Source organism: Theropithecus gelada, chromosome 1 (genome assembly GCF_003255815.1).
Source record: "Theropithecus gelada isolate Dixy chromosome 1, Tgel_1.0, whole genome shotgun sequence".
In the NCBI taxonomy this organism is placed as follows: Eukaryota; Metazoa; Chordata; class Mammalia; order Primates; family Cercopithecidae; genus Theropithecus; species Theropithecus gelada.
This window is the reverse complement of record NC_037668.1, coordinates 208,454,701-208,471,958: the sequence shown is the minus strand read 5'-3', so window position 1 is coordinate 208,471,958 and position 17,258 is coordinate 208,454,701. Positions and strand designations below refer to the sequence as shown.

Genomic DNA, 17,258 nt, shown 5'->3' with positions numbered 1-17,258 from the left:
TCATATTTGTTTTCCTTCTCGCTATAAACTTTCAAAGGCTCCCCTCTGAATACCGTGTAAGGCAGTAAGTAGCCTGGTATTTGAGACCTTACACATTTTTATTCAAATCTGTCTTTCATTAATCGGATACTGTCCAAGGCCACCCAGCCTGTACCTTTTACTCATTTATAAAGAAATGGAAAATTCCTTACTGAATGAGTGAATGAATACATGCATGCAATGGTGATTGTCTTACACTTTATATAACACGTTCTCTGGATTTATTAATAAAAAATGCTGTAGGCCTCTTCCAGCGGCTTTCCCTCATCCTGGTCTGCATTGCTGGGGCTCTGGCTGCAGCACTGAAGACTGCAAGGCACCTGACGAGACCAACATCTTGTCTTCCAGAGAACGAGGGTGATGTCATGAGTCACTTCTTGGTCTTTCCCCTCTGCGCATGTGGTGTCAGCCGTGGTGCCTGCCAACCCGAAGACAGGACTTACTACATATGTCAGCAGTGCAAGACACCCGAGTTACCCCGAGTTACCAAGGGCGAATCCCTATGGGTCCACAGCAACTGCAGTCCTTGCCTCCTCAGAAGAAAGAATTCGACGGAGGGGCGTAAGGCAGAAAAAGAGACCGAGCAAGTTTCAGAGCAGGAGTGGAAGTTTAGTTAAAAGGCTTTAGAACAGGAAAGAAAGGAAAATTCGCTTGAAAGAGACCCACGCAGGCGCCTGAAGGTCCACGAGAGAAAAGAGAGCACAAGAAGACAGTAAAAAAAAAAGAGGGTCTTTAACCTTGATCCTGGGACTTCATAGGCTCGCCTCTTCCCCAGGATTCTTCCCTTACAGGGTGGGTTGCCTGCATGCGCAGTGCTCGCCCTACCCTTTGGGATGGAGCATGCGCAGTGTGTTTGGGGAGTTCCACGCAGGCCCCTCTGAGGCTTTCTTCCCTTTTCTGGTGGAGTGGTCGTCAAACGTCACCATTTTTGTCTCTTAACGCGCATGCCCAGGAAGTTGCTTCTGCCTGGGGCCTGCATTCAATTAACATTTTGATGTTAACAGGTGCGGACCATCAGGAAATGGTCTCTTCTGGTGCGGTGGAATTGTCGTTTTTTAGAGAGGCGATGCGATAATTGCCGATAATTGCCGAATCATCACCGAGATTTCTAGTGGGTGGTGGGGAGAGCTCTCTTCTGCCCCTTTCTTGCCTAATTACCTGTAACGCATGGGGGGGCTTGACTGGGACTTTGGAGTGAATTCAGGGAAGCTAGCCATGCGCAGCTCGGTAGACCACTGGGGATGAGACTTGAGAGTCTCAGGGCTTGCCGTCGGCCCATTGTACGCAGATCAGTGCGAGGGATCCCCACACTCCAGCTACTACAAAACTGGGCCTTTACCTCTGCTTAACTAGAAAGAGGCCTGAGCGGGTGACTCATTCTCACTCATCAGAGCATCCGCAGTGCTCCAGCCCTGCCCCAATCTCCCTGTGTCTACGGGGACAGCTTCAACGCCAAGGGAAGGAAGAGGAAAAATCTCGAGTTTTACAAAATGAACAGAATTGAGGAGGAGGCTCCTCAGGACCCGTTCTTTCCTCCCGCACTGGCCTCTCTCACCTGCCACCATCAACTTTTACCCTCTTGGAATGTTCAAGCTGTTTGTCATTCCCTGGGAGCAGCTTGTCCACTGAGCTGCTACATTTGGGGCTGAGTGACAAGAAATCAAAGGGACCAAATGGGCCAGTTCCCTAATCTTACCTCCCTGCATTAAAGTGGAGAATGTATGGGAGTAAATAAATGGAAAATACACAGTCATTTCTTTACCATCACAGTCAATAACGGCAGAATCACTCCAGGAGGAAATGCACTCTGGGGGACTTCCTTCATCTGAGACACCTAACCTGGGGACAGCTCGGCTCTGTGTCCCACCTCCACCACCAGAGACTCTCTGCCCACTCCCTTCTCTGTATTCTCCAAGATCTGGGTTCCTGGAGAAAGGAGAAACGTTTTCTACCTGGAGTGAATATATCTGGTGTCCTTCCAAATAGCTGTAGCCCATGCATTTTTAATAAGAAGGAAGCCCCGATGAATGTCACAAAGCCAATAAATGTGGCCACCACCATGGTGCAGATGTTGTTATCCAGCTGTCAAGTACCTGCAGTGTGCAGGGCAGAGCAGAGATTAGACATGTTGCCCACCCAATGGGCTGATGATCAAAGTGCCTGTGTGTTTCTGTAGGCATTTCCAGTTCAGTTTACATTTTAGGAGAAAATAAATACACTCAGACAACCATCTCCTGTTCTTCTTCTCCCTACCCTCCACCTTTGATAATGGAAGAAACTCTTTTCCCTTCCCCCTCCCTTTTATAATAAAACAGTTCCTTGGAGGTGTCAGTGGGGCTGCTTAGGGGCAAAGGCCGTGGATCCCAACTCTGCACCTAGGAACTGGCTGATCCTTGTGACCTGGTCAACTGGGACCCAGTTGTAGCCAAACCTCTCTTCTCTCAACAGCAAGACCTGCAATTGCTCAGTTTCATCCCAGATCCCAGTGGTTCTAGCTAGACTCAGGCCAAAGACGACTTGGGCCTTAAAGGCCTTTGGGAAATTAGCACTTTTCCACTGGATTATTGGAGCTGCAGAAACTTGCCTACCTCTGGGATTCTGTTCAGCGCCTGACATCCTGAAGGTTTGCCTGGGCTCCTCCCAGCCCTAATCTAACCCTGAATGAGCTGGCACTGGCTGGGCAGCCTGGCCTCACCTGGGATCCCTGTTTGGCTTGGCCTTTGTCAAGGAGGCCAGGAGCCTGAGGAACTAGAGGATTAAGCAACAGCTTCCCAGGGGCGAATTCCTGCCTAGCGCCTGGTATCTGGTTTCTGAGCCAAGCATGGGTGGCTCTGTTTCTGCTGATTCCTGATTGTGGTTGCATGCTATATCCTGGTTCTCTCTTCCTGAGTGGATATTCCTCCCCAAAAGGAATTAAGTCAAGGGCCCTGAGAGCTGCGGGCCCAGATGTAGCTCTTATACGCAAACACTTCCACTTCTGAATTCTCAGAAGTTATTAAGACCCCTTAGAGCCATGCTGGGGTCCTGTTAGCTCTTCCTCTGGCCCAACTTAATTAACTTGGCCAGGTGTTATTTTAGACACCTGAAATAGGCGAGTGCTTGGTATCAGAGTGTTTTAAATTTCAGAGGGGCATGGCATGGCATGGCAAGTTTGAGGCTGGGACTTATAATGCACAAATAAGAGCCTTCTTTGTCTCTCTAACAGTTTTGCTCTTTTTTTTTTTTTTTTTTTTTGAGATGGAGTCTGGCTCTGTCGCCCAGGCTGGAGTGCACTGGCCGGATCTTGGCTCACTGCAAGCTCCGCCTCCCGGGTTTACGCTATTCTCCTGCCTCAGCCTCCCAGGTAGCTGGGACTACAGGCGCCCGCCGCCACGCCCGGCTAGTGTTTTTGTATTTTTTAGTAGAGACGGGGTTTCCAGTCTTGCTCATCTTTACTCACCATGTCTCAGATCACCCTGTGGGTGCTGGAGAGTTATGTCTGATTGTTTTTGCACACAGGTCAGAAATGTTTGAAAGATAGTCTGAATTTCTTGCCTCCTTCCCTAGAGCAAACCTAATAGCTCAGACTGCAGCAAGCTGCTGATATTCTATCTCTGTGAAATAGGAGGTGATAAGCTGAGGAATGTCTGCTCCTATCCCCATTTTTACCTGAGATCCCAGAAACTGGCATGCACCATACACCCCGGGTTTGCCAGGGACAAACCTGTTTAAGCCTGTCCTGTTATACACATGAAAACACCCCCTGTTGTTCTCGAAAGTGAAAGCTGGACAATGAATTATGGAGTTGCCCTGTGTATAGAGGACATCCCATTCATTCTAGCTGTGTTCTTTCCAGACGTACAGAGAGCATGTTATGGCTGGAGAAGTTAGGGCTGAGAAAGGGAAGTGACTTGTCTACACTCACATAGTGAGTCAGTAGCAGAACCATTTAAGAGAATGCAGGGGCTTTGACTAATGTGCTACTCACTCCCGACACCACCCTGGTAAAGGGAGTAGAAAGGACAGGAATAGTTCAGTTGACAACATGTGGTGGAGGAGAGAAGCCTGCGTGCCTATGCATGTGAAATGACATTAGAAGGCTTCCAAAAGGGCAGGTGCAAAATAATATTGCACAGTGCAATTGATCCTTAGTGGGAGCTCAAGAGCTGTTGGTTGATGAGTGAGTTGATGACTTACAAGTGCTCACAGGGAGAAAGGAAACATCAAGCAGGATGACCAGGGGGTGCTGCAGGGAGGAAGCAGTGAACTGCCCGCAGCTGGCTGAGCCTGAGCCTGTGATGGGGCCGAGGGTGTGCTGGCACCGTACGGGCGGAAGGACCCAGGCTACCTCTAAGTCTACTGAGGCGTTATTTACCAAGGTGAGGGTTGAGCTGGATTCTGAAAAGGAAATCTGGTAAGGAGAAAGAGGCGAGCCCAGCATGAAGGAAGGAGGTGTAGGGACAGCGGGCAGACGAGACTGCCCAGGGCAGAGGGAGATGGAAGAAAAGAAACAAAGAATGTCTGCCCAGCATCCTCATTTTTTTGGTTTTCTGGGAAAATGGTGAAACTCTTGCAAGTGGCGATTACAGAGGGCGGGAGTAGGAGAGAAACCACAGTGATTTTTTTTTTTTTTCAGGACCAAAAAAAAATGTTTTCCCCAAACTAAACAAAGTCAGATTGAGAAATTCAACATAGTACCTCAGGGACCTGGTGGCTCATTGCTACGTCTTGCCACAGGCGCCGGCCTCAGATGCTCATGGCCGCCTGGGGAGGAGACGAGGACATTTAAACTTTTCAAGATCCAAACAGTCATGGTTCTCTTTTTGCAAAATGGTTTTTGTCGGCCTTCTGTAGGTAGTGGTGGTCACACGTTTGTGAACCACAGGACGACATGTGCCTGGATGCCTCTTCCCCACCTGTTACCTGCCCAGGGAGCCTCACCTGCCTCATAGGACAGCCTCATAGCCTGTGACTTCAGTGTGGTCCTCTTACACTGAAAGCCCCCAAGTGATGGCTGCTGTTGTTACCTAAAAGGTCATTTCCCTCAGATGACACCAGTGCTTTAGGATCATTAAAGAAACAAAGGAATCTTCTAATTACAAGATGAAACTCTGCCTTCAAAAAGGGAGATGCGGCCAAATTCTTTAGGAAAAACTGGAGCTGGGGCCTGGGTGGTCTTGCTGGTATTCCTTCTTTTGTGATTAAATGAAGCCATTCATTTCAGAACTGCCTTAAAAAAATGTAGGCATCATTCAACCTTCTTCAGCAAATTATAGTGATTTTAAATGAACAAAAAAGTCGGTGGCCCTATTCATATCCCCACCCCTCCCCACATCAGAAATCATGTATCTGATGATGGAAATTATCCACAGCCTGAAAAGAAAAAATCATGGCAACTTCTCAGTGGCACATCGTACTTTCATATTTCTATTTATGTGAAATTCTTATTCTCAACCATCTGATTTTTGTTAACCTTAGGGATCTAAATCTAGTCAGGTCTTGTGCCTGCAGACCCCTTTAATTAGTGTGATAACTCAAATTGTTTTCAAATTGAGGTGGCTGTGCTTCTGATTCTTATCTGTGGAGCCAGAGGCCTTGGGGCCACCTGCACAGCCCCATTGGCTGAGATTTTATCTGCAAGCACTGCCCTTTCTCACAGGACTCTGCTGGCCAGCGGCTGAACTCTGAAGCTTCTCCACCCTCAGGTGGAAATCTGAGTTCTTGCCCAGCCCAGACTGCTGGGGGATCTCAGCAGCCCACCTCGGCACACAGGAGGAGTGGGTGCTGAGCTGGCACAGCAACTCTATCCTCCTGTCCTTACCCTGGGATTTCTGATTTGCTGCAGGGTGTGGGAGAACCCAGCTGCCACCTCTGCTAGCTGTGCAGAGTGGAGAGGATGTCACTGTCTCAGACAAGAATGAGGGGCTGGCCCACAGTCTCTGCACCTCTCAAGTGGTCTCTGGAGGCAGCCCAGGTCACTGGCTACGATCCTGGGATCTACGTAGTCACTGGTGCCAATGTCCATGCTAATGACTCTAGTGGCCACCTCTGTCCAGGCAAGGGCTGAACCCCGGCACCAACATAACTTTTTCCAAGCAGCCTAGATTAGGCAATTGAAAGAAACAAAAACAACCGTGAGGTAAAGGGAACTTCAGCATAATCCTAGTTTTTATTACATACATAGAGGGTGGGGGTACCCACCCCACCAAACCAAAAGGATTCATGATGCAGTGCAAAGTGCCACGTGCCTTCATAAAGAGAAGGGTCATGTCAATGTCAACTCCTACAGCGATTCAACTGTACAGAGACAAATGGTGTTTTAAAAATTCCATTTTATTCATTGGTAGTTTTTCCCTTTTTAACAAAATTGTCTATATTTAAGGCATACAACATGATGTTTTGACACACATATACAGAGTGAAATCGTTACTACAGTCAAGCAAATTAACATATTCATCATCTCGCATAGTTATTTTGTGTGTGTGTATGATAAGAACACCTAAAATCTATTCTCTTCACAAATTTCCAGTATACAATATAATATTACTATGCTGTACACTATGCCTTTAGATTTATTTATCGTATATTTGCACCCTTCGACCTCTCCCCATTTCTCCCTCTCCCATCCCTGGTAACAGCCATTCTACTGTCTCTTTTCTACTTATTTAACTTCTCTTTTAGATTCACATATAAGATGAATCACAGTATTTTTCTCTCTGTGGCTGGCTTATTTCACTTAACATAATGTCCTCCAGGTTCATGCATGTTGTCAAAAATGGCAGCATCTCCTTTTTAAAGGTGGTATAATATTCCACTATATATGTGTGTGTGTGCGTGTGTGTGTGCATAAAAGCATACTGATTAAGGAAATTGTTTAAGCCATACTGGTCTGTGGTCTGAGTTAGACCGTGATTGTGTCCTTTCCTTTGGCTGACCTTTATAATCCCTCAATAAGCTGTGCTAACACAGGGAAGCTGTGTTTCCCAAATCCCTGTGATGAACAGTTTCTTTATCCATTCATCAGTTGATGAACACTTAGGTTGTTTCCATATCTTGGCTATTGTGAATAATACTGCAATGGACATGGGAGAACAGGTATCTCTGTAAGGTACTGATTTAATTTCCTTTGGGCATATATCCAGCAGAGAGATTGCTGAGTCATGTGATAGGTAGCTCTATTTTTAGTTTTTTTGAGAGACCCCTGCAATTTTTTCCATAACGACTGTCCCAATTTATATTCCTACAAACAATGTATAAGGATTCCCTTTTCTCCACACCCTCTCCAACACTTGTTATCTCTTCTTTTTGATAATAGTCATCTTGATGGATGTCAGGTGATATCACATTGAGGGTCTGGTTTGCATTACTCGGATAATTAGCGATGCTGAGCACCTTTTCATACGCCTGTTGGCCATTTTTATGTCTTCTTTGGAGAAATGTCTGTTCAGGTGCTTTGCCCATGTTTTAACTGGGTTATTCTTCTTGTTGCTTTTGAGTTGTGTGAGTTCCTTATATATTTTGTATATTAACCCTGTATCAAATCTCATGTAGTGCAAAAGGAATTGTGGTTTTTGCCATTAAAAGTAATGGCAGAAACCGCCATTAATGCCATTAAAAGTAATGGCAAAAACCGCAGTAATTAATATATGGTACACAAATATTTTCTCACAATCCATAGGCTCTATTCTTTTCATTTTGTTGACTGTTTTCCTTGCTGTGTGGAAAATTTTTAATTTGATATAGTCCCACCTATTTATTTTTGCTTTTGTTGCCTGAGGTTTTGATGTAATATTCAAAAAAATCATTGCCAAGGTCAATGTCAAGGAGCTTTCCCCCTATTTTCTTCTAAGAGTTTTATGGTTTCAGGTGTTAGATCTTTAATCTATTTTAAGTTGATTTTTGTGTCTGTTGTAAGATGGGGTCTAATTTCATTCGTTTTCATGTGGATATCCTGCATTCCCAATACCATTTACTGAAGAGGCTGATTTCTCCGTTGTACCTTCTTGGTGCTCTTGTCAAAAATTAGTTGATTGTATATGCTTGGGTTTATTTCTGGACTGTCTATTCTGTTCTGTTGGTTTATGTGTCTGTTTTTATGTCAATACCATACTGTTTTGATTACTATAGATTTGTAGTAAAATATAAAAATCACCAAGTATGATGCCTTCAACTTCGTTTTTCTTTCTTAATAAGTTTGGCTATTGGGGTCTTCTGTGATTCCATACAGATTTTAGAACTGATTTCTCCAGTTCTGTAAAAAATGCCATTGGAATACTGACAAGGATGGCTTTGAATCTTCATACTGCTTTGTGTACTATGAACATTTTAACAATATTAATTCTTTCAGTCCATGAATATGGGATCTCTTTCCATTATTTGTGTCATTTTAAATTTTTTTATCAATGTTTTATAATTTTCAGTGTGCAGATCTTTCAGCTATTTGGTTAAATTTATTCCTAATTATTTTATTCTCTTTAATGTTATTAGTGAAATTGTTTTCTTTATTTTTTATTTTTTGGATAAGTCTTTATTGTTGTGAAGAAAGGTATTGATTTTTGTATGTTGATTTTGTATTCTCCAACTTTATTGAATTCGTTTATTAGTTTAAACAGGTTTTTTTTGGTGTGTGTTTGAAGTTGTTAGGGTTTTCTACATATAGGATCATGTCACCGGTAAACAGGGATAATTTTACTTCTTTTCTGATTTGGATGCCCTTCATATTTTTTTCTTATCTGACTGCTCTGGCTAGTACTTTCAATACTATGTTGAACAGAAGTGGCAAAAATAGGCATCCTTGCCTTGTACTGGATCTTAGAGGAAAAGCTTTCCATTTTTCGCACTGCTTATGTTGCTGTCTCTGGGATTTTCATAAATGGCCTTTATTATGTTGAGGAAATTTCCTTCTATACCTAAAGCGTTGAGACTTTTTAATCAAGAAAGAATGTTGCACATTGTCAAATGCTTTTTCTGCATCTATGGAGGCGAACATGAATAATCTTGAAGAGCACTTTGTGAAAGTGACTTACAGAGTGGTTGTGCCTAGAGCACTGACTCAAAAAATGATCAAGTGGTAGCTGGGCGCTGTGGCTCACGCCTGCAATTCTAGCACTTTGAGAGGCCGAGGCAGCAGATCACCTAAGGTCAGGAGTTTGAGACCAGCCTGCCTAAAATGGCAAAACTCTCTACTGAAAATACAAAAAAATTAGATGGGTGTGGTGGTGGGCACCTGTAATCCCAGCAAATTGGGAGGCTGAGGCAGGAGAATTGCTTGAACTCGGGAGCTGGAGGTTGCAGTGAGCTGAGAACGTGCTATTGCACTCCAGCCTGGGCAACAGAGCAAGACGCTGTCTCAGGAAAAAAAAAAAAAAAAAAAACAAGTGGGCAAGAATTGTCAAATATGCCTAAGGAAAATTATCTCAGAGAGGCTGGGGGTGGGGGTGGGTGGACAGATCAGCTTAACCTCTAAGGTAGGGCATGTATATGCTTGTAGTAAGAAGTTATATAAAGGGCCTTCTCTTTGTAGGAACAGTAGCTTCTGCCCTAATTATAGGTCATTGTCATCATCTACCCAAAGTGGTAAGCATTAGACACTTGATGAGTGAGGATCAGGTGAAAGTAGTAAGTGCTGCTTGTAAGAGGTGAAAAGAAGGGCTATTCAACAAATAGTGTTGGAACCAGTGGCTAGCCACTTAAAAAAAAAAAAAAGAAAATTAAGCTCGTTCTTTTTTTTTTTTTTTTTTTTTTGAGACGGAGTCTTGCTCTATCGCCCAGGCTGGAGTGCGGTGGCGTGATCTTGACTCAGTAAACTCCGCCTCCCAGGTTCACGCCATTCTCCTGCCTCAGCCTCCCGAGTAGCTGGAACTACAAGCGCCCGCCACCATGCCCGGCTAATTTTTTGAATTTTTTTTTTTAGTAGAGACGGAGTTTCACCGTGTTAGCCAGGATCCATCTCCTGACCTGGTGATCCGTCCGCCTCGGCCTCCCAAAGTGCTGGGATTACAGGTGTGAGCCACCGCGCCTGGCCTAAGCTCATTCTTACCATACCCTTTCCCCCAATAAATTCCACATGGATAAAAAACTTAAAGGTAATGAAACCCTAAGATTTGAAAAATCCTGAGTGTGTTTATTGATGATCTCTGTATAGCGAAGCCCTTTCTGGTGTAGAAGCCACAGATTTAAAAATTACAAATTTAATACCATAAAAGTATACATACTTTTGTATGACAAAATTACTTTTAAAAATGTGACAATCAGGGCAAATACTTGCAACATATATGAGAAACACAGGGTTAATTTTCTTAAATTATAAAAAGCTGGTACAAACCAATAACAAAAAGCTGGCAAGAATCAATAAATTAAAAATTGGGCAAAGAATATGAATGGGCAGTTTATAAGAAAAGTCACACAAATGTGTGCTAAGCACATTCACTTGACATGAAGAATGCATATCCAAATCATAACAGGATACCATTGTTCACCTAATTGGCAAAGACTGTAAAGTTTTTAAAATAATTAGTGCCTGTGAAGAAATGTGGAGAAAGGAACTCACAAATATTGTTATGGGGACTGTTAACTGGGGTCATGTTGCTAATATTAATAGACTCATCTGAGAGCAATTTAACAATATCAACTGTAATTTTCAATGTATGCTCCCTTTGCTCTAGGAATTCCACTGCTTGAATTTAGACTACTACTGCCTTGACAAAATTATACCAAAATATGTAGGACAAGGATGTACATTACAGCATTGCTTATAATAGTGGAAACAACTGGAATTTATCTAAATATCCATCAGCTGAGACTACTTAGACAACAGAACTTTATGAAGCAGGTTTTAAAAAGGTGAAAAGTTGATGGGTAGAGTTTGCATATAAAGGATTTTTAATTTTAATAAGTAGAAAATAAAGAAGCAAGGGCAACATATTTAACAATATCTGACAAAGTTTTTAAATTGTGTAAAACTTTTGGGCACATTCCCCAATGTATTTATTTATTTATAGAACATATACATGTATATGTACATAAAGAGATACAAAAATAAAGCAAAAGGGGTGAATTAAAACAAAGAAATATAAGCTCTACTATATTTTTATACCCCTGAATTATTTTAGAGACTTTCTTGGATGTGTGCACCTACTCTACATTAGAGTGGTATGAGTATATCATTATGGAAATTTAAAACTTTGTCTGCAAATTCTTTGACACTTCTTCCATTGGGAGATGAAATCCCCTTCACACTGGGCAAGTTTTGTGGTTGTTTTGACCAATAGGGGAGGAGAGAAATGATAATATATGATACTGAGTCTAGGCTATAAAAAGTGATGCATCTTCTGCCTTGTTGCTAGGATACTTGTTCTTAAGCCTTTAGTGGCTAAGTGGGCAGCCTGAGATCACCATGCTATGAGGAAGCCCAAACTAACACAAGTGGAAAGATGATGGGGAGAGAGATGTGCCCAGGTGCTCCAGCTTTAGTCCCTGCCTGCCCCTGCACAAGCAATACCAGGCCAGCCTGCTGAGCTCTTTCCACATTCCTGACCCACAGAAACCAGGACTGAGGAGAAACGCTTGCTACTGTTTTAGACCACTATGTTTGGGGGTGATTTGTTATGTAGCAATAAATAATAGAAATAACCATGATCCCAAATTTTTGTGCATACTCGTGTGTATGTGTGTGTGTGTGTGTGGTGTTGTGTACACAATTGGCCCTTGAACAACATGGGTTTGAACTGTGCAGGTCCACCATACACAGATTTTCTTCTACCTCTGCTATCCCTGAGACAGCAAGACCAGTCCCTCCTCTTCCTCCCCACTCCTCAGCCTACTCAACATGAACACAATGAGGATGAGGACCTTTAGGATGATCTACTTCCACTCGACACATAGTAAGTATATTTTCTCTTCCTTAGGATTTTCTTTTCTCTAGCTTACTTTTTTCTAAGAATACAGCATCTAATACATATAACGTACAAAATAGGTGTTGCTTGACTGTGTTATTGGTAAGGCTTCTGATCAACAATAGGCTTTTGGTAGTTATGTTTTAGGGGAGTCAAGAGTTATATGCAGATTTTCAACTGTGTTGGGGGATCGGTGCCCCTAACCCTCATGTTGCTCTAGAGTCAACTGTATATATATATGTGTACACACATACACACACACACACAATATTTTTATATATGCAAATGTACATCCACATTTGCTGTGTTTTGCATAATTTTGAGGCAATAGAGAACAGAAGGAACTGCTGAGAATGGTTATTTTTGAGTGGTGGACTGGAAGGCAGGGAAGCTGTGATAGTTAATTTTAGGTCTTAACTGGATTAAGGAATACCTAGAGAGCTGGTAAAGCCTCAAATCTGGGTGTGTCTGAGGGTGTTTCCAGTGGAGACTGGCATGTGAGTCAGTGGACCGAGTGGGAAAGATCTGCCCTCAGTGTAGGTGGGCACCATCCAATCAGCTGGGGGCTCATAGAGAACCACAAGGCAGAGGAAAGGAGAATTCTTTCTTTCTCTCTCCTGCACCTGGAACACCCTGCTTCTGTTACCCTTGGATATCAGAACTCCAGGCTTTTCAGCATTTAGAGTCCAGGACACCCTGGGCTCTCAGGCCTTTGGCCTCAGACTGAGAATTGCACCATTGGCTTCTCTGGTTCTGAGGCTTTTGGACTGAGCCACACTACGGGCATGCAGTTTGTGGGCAGCTTGTCGTGGGACTTCTCTGCCTCCATAATCACATAAGCCAATTCCCCTAATAATCCTCTCCTGTCTGTCTATCTATCTATCCATCATCTATCTATCTATCTATCTATCTATCTATCTATCTATCTATCCATCCATCCATCTATCTCCTATTAGTTTTGTCTCTCTGGAGAACTCTGACTAATACTAAGATCATCTTTGTTAGAAATGGAATGTTAATGCTCTATTGTTGCTGCATGATCTATAATTTTTTTCTTGTGTATCTTTTAAAATGTTTACCTGGCTTGGGGGAAACCATCCTTTTGTCTGCTCATACTAGCTTTTCTAAAGTCTGGAACCACAAAGTTTCTGCACAGTACCAAGCTGGACTGAACAACAGTAATGTGCTTAACGTTATCCAAAACTGATTCTAGTTATCAATTGCGCAGTCCTTGGAGTCATATTTGAAGGTTCACATCCTGGCTGCATCATTTCCTATCCTCTCTAAACCTCAGGTTCTTCTTCTGTAAAACACAAATAATACCAGTACCTACCTATATTAGTTATCTATTGCTGTGTGATAAATTACCCCAAAACTTAGCAGCTTCAACCAATAAACATGTATTAGCTACAACTTCTGTGGTTTATGAAGCCAGGCACGACTCAGTCAGGAGCTTCTGGCTCAAAGTATCTCATGAGGTTGCAATCCAACTGCTGTCTGAGGCTGCAGTCCCATCTGAAGGTGTGACTGGGGCAGGATCCTCTTCCAAGTCCATGCATGTGGTTGCCAATAGGATTCCATCCAACGGAGTCTGTTGGACTGAGGGTTCCACTTCCTCACTGGCTGTTGGCTGGGGGTCTCCCTCAGTGCTTTGTCACATAGACCTCTCTACAGGGTGGCTCATGGCATGGCAGCTGGAGCACCAAAGACAGAAGTCACAGACTTTTTTACAATCTGATCTTGAAGGGGACATCCTATTACTTCGACATACTCTACTCATTCAAGGCAAGTATATGAATCCAGTCCACACTCAAGGAGAAGAGATTATACAAGGAAGTGAATGCCAGGAGGTGAGGATCAACAGGGCCATTGCAGAGGCAGCCTACAAAAGACCTCATAGAGTGCTTGTGAGCATTAAATGAATTAATGTCAGTGTTTAAATCATAGTATTGCTCAACAAATGGAAGGTCTTATTAATATTATAGATATCTGTCCATGTGTAACATTAAATATCAAGTGTTCTTTTCTTTTCTTTTTTTTTTTTGAGACAGAGTCGTGCTCTGTCACCCAGGCTAGAGTGCAGTGGTGTGATCTCCACTCACCGCAACCTCCACTACCTGGGCTCAAGTGATTCTCCTGTCTCAGCCTCCTGAGTAGCTGGGACTACAGGCGCACGCCACCATGCCTGGCTAATTTTTGTATTTTTAGTAGAGACAGGGTTTTGCCATGTTGGCCAGGCTGGTCTTGAACTCCTGACCTCAAGTGATCCACCTGGCTCAGCCTCCCAAGGTGCTGGGATTACAGGCGTGAGTCACCTTAAGTGCTCTTTTCCTGGAACTAATTTATGGTGAGATTTCAGTGAGGCCCTTTGGCCAGAAATGTACTAATTTATCCACCTAGGTGTTTTCTCAGACTCCCCAAGGCAACACTGACTTAGGAGCAGCTCCTGCCAAGCAGTGATGTGGGCTAGGCCTGTCATGGCTTTGGGCCCTCTCAGTACAGCTCATTGAGCAGTCACTGAGTCTGTATCAGTGCCTATAACAAGATGGGAACCAAGGTAGTAACTAAGGACCTAGCAGTGAACCAGGCATGTGTAATTTCTGCCTTTACAGGGCATGCAAGTTACTGGAGGGGGTTCAGACAGAGAAAAGACAACTTCAGCCATTCCTGGGCGCTCTTAAATACTGATATCCAGAAAGGCATAAACCTAAATGATTACTCTTCTCTTACTACCTCAATATTTGAGGGTAAATGAGGAGGTTTATTATTGTTAATTATTTAATTTCAGAAATACATAATTCATTTAATTAAAATCTATTTAATACCTAAAATGTTATTTTTATGAAATTTACTAACACCAAGTGTGCCCTCACTCTGGTGGAGGCAGGAAACTAAACTGCTTGCCACTGTCATGAGATCAGGCTCACAATGTGGTGATACTCTGGTTTCCTAGGAGACTTAGCCCTGGCACAGGCACACAGCTGGACACATGCAAATAATTGCTATCCTCGCCAGGTGTTCAGCTGCTCTTTGTACAAGCATCCCTACAGTCTCAAAAAGTATATATTCATGCATTCAACAACTATTTTATGAACAATAAGCAAGTGCTATATTGGGGTACTCTTTGGATCCCACCTATTTCCAAATTTCAAGGACTGCATTCTCTCCATTCATTGTCCTCCAACACAGCTTTTGAGACTATGAATTGGGGTCTCCCACTCATAGGCATGCCAGCACAGCATAAGGTAGAGAGCAGAACAGGAGCCATCAGAGTGGACTTCGAGTCAATCACAGAAACAACAGCAATAAGCCACAAATACTCAACAAGTGGGGAAAAGGGGCAAGGGAATACAGTTATAAAGCACAAAAGTTCTCCAAACATTTTAAACATTTTCTTCTCACTCTTACAATTCCCACTTTCTGTGTAGGAAAACAAAGAAAAAGAAAGTGACTTATACGAGGTCCTCACTCCTCCAGAGGGAGTTGAGCCAGAGTCTTTACAGGATGAGAAGGGAGAGAATTCATAATTAAATAAACAGCAAACAAACCTCAGGACAAATGTTACCCCTTATCTTACCTAAACTCTACAGTATTATAATTTACTCAGTCAATCAATAAGTACTTTTTAGCATCTACTCTATACCAGGTACTATTCTAAGCTCAAGTTTTATCATGGTGCTCCAGTTTTCTCCTTGTAATATTTACATTCAGTAAACACTTACCACTAAACCTCCTGGCGTGCAGAGCTATAATCTGTAACCTATTGTACACTTCTGAAAAATGTTATCAGAACCTTAGTTGGCAAGATCAAGAACTCATTAAAAATGGGGTTTAGAGAGTAAAAATTTAAAATGATACTATGTTTGAGTAATTACACACATATATATATGTAAAAATATATACATAAACCAAATATTCAGGAAGATACCAATTCTGAAACAAGCTCTGTCTATATTAAAGAACTCCTCTGCTGGAAATGTTTTCTCCTTAATCTCCTTCAGATATTTAGTATATATCTGTGATATCATGATTTTCTAGAGCATATTCTCCAACAAATGTCATGTTACATAAGCTATGTGTTCTTTCATGTTTAGAAACTAGCCCTTACTGTGAAGTATAACATCTTCTTGCACTCACATCCTCCCTTGTTTTATCTGTGCAAATCTCAGCAAAATCTTGTGTAACTGTATTAGTCAGCTTCACTGCATAATAAACAATCCCCCAAAATCTCAGTAGTTAGATCATCAATGTATTTCCTGCTCATGATACATGTAGGCTATGAGTCTGCTATGGCTCTGTCCCATGTGTTTCGTCATCCCAGGATACAGCTGAAGGAGCAGCTCCTATCTGGAAAATACTTTTCTCTTGGAAGAGGGCAGAAGAGCAAGAGACCAAGTGGAACCACACGATCACATTTAAAGCTTCTGCTCCTAAGTGGCATGTACCTTGTCTACTCACATGTCATTGGTGGATGAAAATCACATGACCAAGTCTGATAGGGACAGGGAAGTACACTTACCTTTAAGGGGTCTAAGGCAGGGATGTATAATCCTTTTAAAGGAGAAAGGACAAATAATTGCAAACAATACTGTAATCTACTACAGTAACCACTTGGCAATTTCCCAAAATATTGAGGAACTTAAGGGCACATTTTTCTTTTCTGGATCTACATTTCTATCCATTCATTGAAGGGTAGAACACAGGCAGTTCCTCAATCATGGCATGCATAACCTACAAGAAAGGAAAGTCATCACTCTGAAGGATACTGAACTGAGCCCAACATCTGCTAAAAGATCACAGATTTTGAAATTTTAAAAAACAAATGCTGAACCTCATTATTATAACACTAGGGTTAACAAAGGATTGCCATAGTTCACTCAGCATTATCCTGGCAACTTCATTGTCCAAAATGTCCAATTTTGTTTTTAGTTTCCTGGGATTCAAAACCAAAAGAAGGGAAAGGAGTGGCTAACATTCATGCTAACACTTGTACAATGCTCTAAAATTTATTTAAATAGCACTTCCACATTCACAGTAATTGCAGAAGTGATGAACACAGTTAAGAAGGACATGCTCTACTTGGGGAATTAGAATTAGAAGTAGGAGAGGCAGGATAATATTTGCTTTTATATGAGAAGTAAAATTATAGTGTTACATGTGCTTAATCATTGTAGGGACCTAAATCATTGCAGGTATCTGTTTATGCCATTTGTTGGAAAAAACTGGGACAGGATACTGTTTTCCTTCCTTTAATATTTTTAAATCACCGCCTACATGACAGGCGCTGTGAGATGAATATCTCATACTTACATATACACACGTCTATTATTTCCACGTCTCTGATTT

At 42.4% G+C, this 17,258-nt stretch overlaps 1 long non-coding RNA gene across 1 annotated transcript; it reads right to left on the bottom strand.

Moving 5' to 3' along the window:
- Nucleotides 1-220: 220 nt before the first annotated feature.
- On the bottom strand, nt 221-16,038 carry LOC112610864. The gene is made up of 4 exons (XR_003116499.1): nt 15,822-16,038; nt 5,888-6,118; nt 5,119-5,244; nt 221-1,012 (listed from the first exon to the last, which is right to left on the bottom strand). It is a non-coding gene; the product is annotated as an uncharacterized LOC112610864 (long non-coding RNA).
- Between the last annotated feature and the right edge of the window lie 1,220 nt (nt 16,039-17,258).